Raw genomic sequence first — 8,177 nt, 5'->3', positions numbered from 1 at the left:
TCATGTGGAATTGGTTCATCCTAGAGATGTTCACCATAAGGAACAACAACTGTATTAACCGGAGTTGAGGCAGTGTTGTCATATTCACCAGCAACATGTTTGTCAGCAACATCAGTGACTTGAACAACTTCATCTGAGGAGGGAGGTGTGGCAATAGATTCTACCACGCTTGGGGCTGCTTGAATATCTGCTGTAGTTTATGTCTGAGGTTGTTCCACATTGTCGGCGGACATATATGAGTCATCTGAATCGGAATCCGACAAGTCTTCGACGACAACGAAGTCAGTTGAATCATCAGATTGAGGAGCAGGGTTTATGAAAACTTGATCATTATTTTCTTGTAGGGTTACTACATGTGGTACAGCCCTGTTGGAAGGCCCAACAGACAGAGTTATGTCAAATAGACTGTTGATTATTGATTGCATCAACAGATGTTCATGTAGAGAAGATGGAACTTGAGTGTTTGTAGGTGGTGGAGTAGTCATGCCACGGAAGTGGTTGAACATGTAGTCATAGTCAAACAACCAGTTGGGTCCCGTGCGAGCATCGGTAGTGTTAAGCTCTTGCCAGTCAACATTGAAAGATTCCAGTATCATCTTAGTCTTCTTATTGTAGACACGATAAGCAGTTTTTTCAGCAGCGTACCCAAAAAAATAACACTCATCGGCCTTTTCTGCAAACTTGGGATCAAACTGAGCACCTGTATGAAGTAAGGTGCATGTACATCCAAATGTCTTGAAGTAGTTCACTTGTGGCTTTGTCTTTTAGTAGACTTGAAATGGAGTCTTCTTCAAGTGCTTGTTAGTGATCACACGGTTTTAAATGAAGCAAGCATCGTTGATCGCTTTACCCCAAAAGAACAATGGAAGTTTGGTGTCTGACAACATTGTTCTAGCAGCTTCAATCAGTGTTCGATTACGACGTTCTGCAACTCCGTTTTGTTGAGGAGTATAAGGTGCACTGAAATGTCAGTCAATTCCATTTCAACTACAAAGATCATCCACCGTTCTGTTACAAAACTCTATCCCATTGTTACTTCTGATAAACTTCACATTTTTATCCGTCTGTCTCTCCACAAGTGTAATGAACATGATAAAAAGCTGAGCGGTTTCATCCTTGTGCCCTAAAAGGAAAGTCCAACTGAAACGAGAATAATCATCAGTAATCACAAGACAATGGATGAATATAACCAAATAAATCCATATGTAACAGCTAAAGAATGGAATCTATGGAGTTGATTGTCTTGGGCTTGTGAGGGAGCTTGTATTGCTTGCATTTAGAGCACGAAATACATTTTTCAATGTGATGATCGGGTAAAAGTCATGTATATTATGATATTATTTGTTTACCTTTACTTTAAATAATATGTGAACTTTGGTAATTCAAGCGTGTTTATGTGTTTTAGGATACTTGACGTTAAGGACGCTTATAGAGATGAATTACGGGCTTGGAACGAAGATGTAGAAGACTCATGATGATTGGCACACTTTCCTATGAAAAATAAAAGAAGAAAATAAAGAGGATGTGTCAGACACCCTTAGGGCGACGCTAAGGGACCTTAGAGCTACTCTAGAGTAAAAGTTAAGAAATCAGGAATGTTGACCTTAGCGCGGCGCTAAGGTCTCACCCCTGGACTTTAGCGCCGCGCTAAAGTCCTTCCAGACGGGAAAATTAAACCTAACTTTTATATATTGATTTTTCAGCCTCCATTCGAGAGAACCTTCATTCTAGCAACCAAGTACAAGACCCAGGAAGATTTTGCATCATCCTGAAGCCTCCGGTTCGTCCGTTAATCGAATGCTTTCGTCCTCTCATCAAATAAGCGAATCCTTCATGATTCCGATGTCCGGCTAAAACCATTGTATTCACTTTATGTTAGGGTTTTGTGTAAAACAACTTTGATCAGATTCTTTGTTTTGAATTGTAAGGCCCCGAACCCGGTAGCCTTACTTTAGCATTGGATTTACTCATAAACAAAGTTCTACAAATCAGAGTTTATTAAAACTTTCGCAGAAACGTTAACTTAAATTATTCATTACAAAACATTAAATCTTTTCTTTGAAACCATGATAATAAACATCATATTTAAAACATCATTTCTTTCATCTTCAGATGCCAGCCGCTCAATCCGTGCCATGTGCCAACCTCATGCTAGCTTTTTAATCATATTCACCTGCGTGCATACTAAAATTCAGCTACGCTGAGTGAGTTCTAGTTAATCAGGCGACATACAATACATACACATATCTTACATACATACATATCTTAACTTTGTATAAATATCTATAAGAGGAATGTCACATAATATCTATTAAAAGAACCATGGCTATTGCCCATGCTATATATATATATTCCATAAAAGGACGCTCTGTATAAATTCTCCATAGAAGGACGCTCTATATACTTCCATAGAAGGAACATCCTATATATTTCCATAGAAGGAACACTATGCTTTCCATTACAGGAACACTATGCTTTCCATTAAAGGAACACTGTACTTTCCATTAAAGGAACACTATGCTTTCCATTAAAGGAACACTATGCTTTCCATTAAAGGAACACTGTGCTTTCCATAGAAAATACACTCAATATATATTATCCGTAGAAGGAAATATGTACATAATTTATTATTTAATATCCATATAAGGAGACAATCACTATTCTTGGCAATACATGCAATATCCGAAGATCGTTCACGTACCGACAAACAATCATCTTTACATTACATACAATATTCAAATCTATATTTATAACATGACAGTACGTGCAATATCCGAAGATCGTTCACGTACCGACAAACCCTCATCTTTACATTACACACAATATTCATTTCTATTTTATTAACCAAACAGTACATGCAATATTCGAAGATCGTTCACGTACTGACAAGCTTTCATTCTCATTCAAGAAATATATAGATAACATATAAATCATACATGGCATACACTTACCAATTTAGGATAAGTGTATTAACTATCACATCTAGTATGCACACAGCCCCGAAAACATAACAAGGAATGAGGCTAGAAACTCACCTGAACTCGGTTACATTCACTGTTGATGGTTACTCCTTCCGAGAGATGTGTACGGCTAACTGTATAACAATTACACGTAACGATTAACTATCACTACCCATATCACGTTTCTAGTATAACAATAGCCCACAACAAACGGGGGTCCAGGGGAAGTGCCCCTGGCAGCGGGGTTAAGCTGCCTGGTCAGCTTGGAAAATTTTTATTTTCACTAACTGTCTTAACACATTTTCCATTATGATTTAATTTATTTTTCTAATTTTTTAACTCATTAGCCATAACGAATTAAGCCTAATTCGTTACTGATTCGTCATCTTACATGCCTGATTCGTTAGTTGATTCGCTATTCTAGTTCGTTAGCTTATCATAGCGAACTGTGAGTAACTAACTACTGATTCGCTATCCTATCCTGGTCTGGTTCGTCATCTGGTTCGTTACCTCAGCGTAACGAATTAGATAGGTAACGAATCACATGATTCGTTGTCTTGTCATAACGAACTGGGTGAGTACGAATCACTTGATTCGTTGTCTTAATCCTTTCATTATAACGAACTAGAATCTGTTCTTATCCAGACTTTGACTAAGGGGTCAAAGTCAAAATCGTCATGAACATGGAATGGTTAACTGTTACCAAATCTGCAATTAAACCTTCATTTCTTAACCAAATAACACGATTTAGGTATCAATGGATTCGGAATTACAGCGCCTATAAACCTTGACCATTCAATCATCCAAATGTTCGTGTTTATAGGGTGCGATTTAGGAAAATATATATATACGGGTTCTATTAGGTTAACAATTAACCCATCAAATGTTAATCGATTTCCATAAGATTTGTTGCTTTGGACTCGTTTATAACATAATAAAACAGATCTTTGATTTCCCAAACCAAAACCGAACCTATATGAACGATTTCTAAATATAGAAGTACCTTAAACGAGTCGGTTTACGAACACGGTTAAGACATGATGTTGTTTTGGTTCTTCACGACGATCTAGCACCAACGGGTTCGGGTTTCCACCTTCGAATCTTGGCTTGGGTTATAGGATGGTGTTTGTGTTTGTTTACCAAGGTGTAGTCTATGGTGTAGATTTGGATTAAAATGGAAAGGATTAGGGTTTAAGTGGTATTTATACTCCCTTAAGCCCACGGACTTAAGGCCCATCTTTCTGTTTTGGTCCATAACTAATTCCATCTAAAAGCCTACTTAACCTCTCATATTTTATTATTATTATTAACCGAACGAAAAATTGGGATGTTACAAGTCTTCCCTCCTTAAAGGGGTTTCGTCCCCGAAACCTAGCTTATTCCTTGTAGGACCAACACTTCTTGCATTTACGCACTTTCTTGGATCGTCTTTGCTTTATGGGTTACCCTTCTTACTCCTGACTTGCAGTTACCGAGTTGTTTTCATGTGCTTTAGCTATTTAAGGTAGCTTGTCCATGAGACCCTCGATGTTACAAATCTCGCCTCGCCCTTTCAAGGGACCATGTTTCGTTCTACTTAACACTATTGTCTAAGATAACATTTATCACAACACAACAATCATTCATAACCAAAATCAACTCATAACATTTTCTTAGCATAATTAATTCAGACAACTCCAGTCTAACTTTAAAATAATACATAAAACACGCATTAAGTCATTGAAAATTAAAACAGATATTAAAACTTATGGCTAGTAACTAGCCTTCTTGTACGGTCCTTCTAAGCATAATGAGGAGACTATTAAACCTCAAGCATTCTTCTCTGCTTCATATCCTTCCTTCGGCTTCCTGCAATCCCTTGATAGGTGTCGATGCCCTCCACAGTTACGACACCTATGATGATCTTTGCACTCCCAAGAGGAATGTCCTGCTCTTCCACATCTGTAGCAAACACCTAATCCCATTCTGCACTCTCCCGAGTGTCTCTTCCCACATTTTTCGCAAGCGGTGAACTCCTCCTGCCTTGCCTTCTTCCTACGTGGATCCACCTCATTGGCTTCATTTGGTTATGGGGTTGGGTTCTTTTTCTTCGGTTCCGTCTTCTCCTCTTCACAGATGGCAAGGTCCTCATAAACCATCTCGGCCAATTCCACGGCCGAGTGAAATGTTGCGGGTTTACTAGACTTAACCAAAGTGCGAACATTCCGCGGAAGTCCCCTTACGTAAGACTTGATCCTCTTAGCTTCGGTGTTTACCATGTCAGGTACCAACCTAGACATGCGGTTGAATTCAGTAGTATACTCCGGTGTGTCATCTTTCCCACTTTCAAGTTCGGAAACTTCATCTCCACTCTTTCAACTTCGGTATCAGCGCAGATGCTCTTCATCACCAACTCCTTTAGGTCATTCCATCTCATCGCCTTAACCTCTTCCTGAACCTTCCTCTGCTCAACCGTCTCCCACCAGTACAATGCTTCGTCATCGAACGATTGGGTTGCATAACCCACAACCTGGTCGGGACGGCACTCGCTAATGCGGATAATCTTGTCCATGGCGATTATCCATTGAAGAGTGGAGATTGCGTCTTCCAACCCCGTTAGCTTCGGTGGGTCACATCCCTTGAAGGACTTGTAGTTACACCCATCTCGGCCTCCCTTTCAATCATCAAATTTCACATATCCAGCTTCACCCGAGTCACCCTTCTCTCCTTCACCATCTTTCTTACCATTTACCCCTGACCCTTCAGCGGTTCTCCCATGGCTTCCAGCAGATCTCTCGGGATTCTGGTTCTTCACAGCAGCGGCTATAGCTTGAACAATGGCTACTTGAATCACATGATCAAGTTGAACCCCTTCGTTGTTGCTCGGGTTTCCTGCAGCTGCACTTCCTTCGTCTCCGGTGTTGGAAGCTGTTTCTACCGAGGGTTGTCGGACAATACGAGGCCTGCCACGACGTCCAGTGCGACCTCCGACTCCAGCAATCTCCCCAGCTCCAGCCATTCGTATTCTAAAAGGGGAAAACACAATCGGTGTCAAGTACAACCCCCTCCTACCATTTAACACCATTTTCTAGCACGACATTTATCATAACATAAATAATCATCCTAACTCAAGATATTACACGTCATAGATAAGCATACGTTTTAAACCTTAACATAGAACAATTCTTAGGTAATCATACTTAAAATGAAATTTAAACTATTGTCTAAAAAATTATTTCTTCATCAATCTCTCCTCTCTGCAGTTTTCCTTTGCCTATTCACCTGTCCCTTTCGCACATCCCGCCTTCGTTCCCTTGCACTTCATTTCCTTGGATCAGTTTTACTGCATCTGTAACATGTAGGCCTTGCAGTGCATTCTTGAGCATAATGCCCCACCTCTCCATACTTGTAGCTGGCATTCAATCCAAGCCTGCACTCTCCACCATGAGCTTTACCACACTTATGACAAACGTTGGTACCCTTACCTCATTTGCACTCGCCACCGTGCATCTTTCCGCACATTTTACATGTTTCCTTGTTTGCCCTCTTCGGTGTCTTCCTCCCTACATGCTCCCCAACATCTGCAGATCGTTTGGATCCTTTCACCCCTCCTTTATTGCCATCACCTTTCTCACCGTCTTCTCTTGTCCTCTCAGTGGTCTTTGCATGTCCTTCGGCAGACTTTCCAGGACGTAATTTCTTCACTGTAGCAGCTACCGCTTGAACAATGGCTTATTGAACAACAGGATCCAGTTGATGCCCTTCATTGTGGCTTGGTTCTCACAGAGTTTCATTTCTTTCCTCTCCCAAGTGGACAATTGGTTCTTTAGAAGGTTCTAGGGCAGTTTATGGCCTTCCTTGACCTCCCGTATGACCTCCCTTACTAACAAACCTTCTTGCTCTCACCATTCGTATTCTATAAGGAAACACAAATGTTATCACTCTAGGAATTATTTAGCACATGATTCGTAAGGTAAGTAGCTAATGACATTGATCAAGTGTAATTAACTATTTGCATTACTCCTCAGGTTCTAGATACTTCCCTTTATGATTTCACATGTGCTAGATGCTACTTTTAAATAGTTAATCAATCAAACAATCAATTAATCCTATCCCTATCCTGCGTATATCCTTCCTTAACAATTACGCGAACATCCTTATACAATATTTAACATACTTTACCGTTACTGTGCTGGCTTGAGTGACACATGGCTATCTTGAACTGGCATCTTCTTTCTTTCTGTCTCTCTCTCTCTCTCTCTCTCTCTCTCTGTTTTTTTTTTTTTTTTACTAAAATCCCATTTTCTGTTCGAGTCTAAGCATGTAGGATGCTTAAATCTCTCGAACTTTGCTCTGATACCAACTTGAAAGGCCCCAAATCCGGTATCCCTACTTTAGCATTGGATTTACTCATAAACACAGTTCTACAAATCAGAGTTTATTAAAAACTTTAGCAGAAACGTTAACTTAAATCATTCATTACAAAACATTAAATCTTTTCTTTGAAACCATGATAATAAACATCATATATAAAACACCATTTCTTTCATCTTCAGATGCCATCCGCTCAATCCGTGCCATGTGCCAACATCATGCTAGCTCTTTAATCATATTCACCTGCGTGCATACTAAAAGTCAGCTACGCTGAGTGAGTTCTAGTTAATCAGGCGACATATAATACATACACATATCTTACTTACATATATATCTTAACCTTGTATAAATATCCATAAGAGGAACGTCACATACTATCTATTAAAAGAACCATAGCTATTGCCCATGCTATATATATATTTCATAGAAGGACGCTCTGTATAAATTCTCCATAGAAGGACGCTCTATATACTTCCATAGAAAGAACATTCTATATATTTCCATAGAAGGAACACTATGATTTCTATTAAAGGAACACTATGTTTTCCATTAAAGGAACACTGTACTTTCCATTGAAGGTACACTATGCTTTCCATTAAAGGAACACTATGCTTTCCATTAAAGGAACATTGTGCTTTCCATAGAAGGAACACTCAATATAAATTATCCGTAGAAGGAACTATGTACATAATTTATTATTTAATATCCATATAAGGAGACAATCACTATTCTTAGCAATACATGCAATATCCGAAGATCGTTCACGTACCGACAAGCAATCATCTTTACATTACATACAATATTCAAATCTATATTTATAACATGGCAGTACGTGAAATATCCGAAGATCATTCACGTACCGAC

Source organism: Bidens hawaiensis, unplaced genomic scaffold (genome assembly GCF_021521415.1).
Source record: "Bidens hawaiensis isolate Kalapana, Puna unplaced genomic scaffold, B.hawaiensis_p1.1 tig00037656_1, whole genome shotgun sequence".
Lineage (NCBI taxonomy): Eukaryota > Viridiplantae > Streptophyta > Magnoliopsida > Asterales > Asteraceae > Bidens > Bidens hawaiensis.
The sequence above is the reverse complement of the archived record's forward strand: the minus strand, read 5'-3'. Positions refer to the sequence as shown.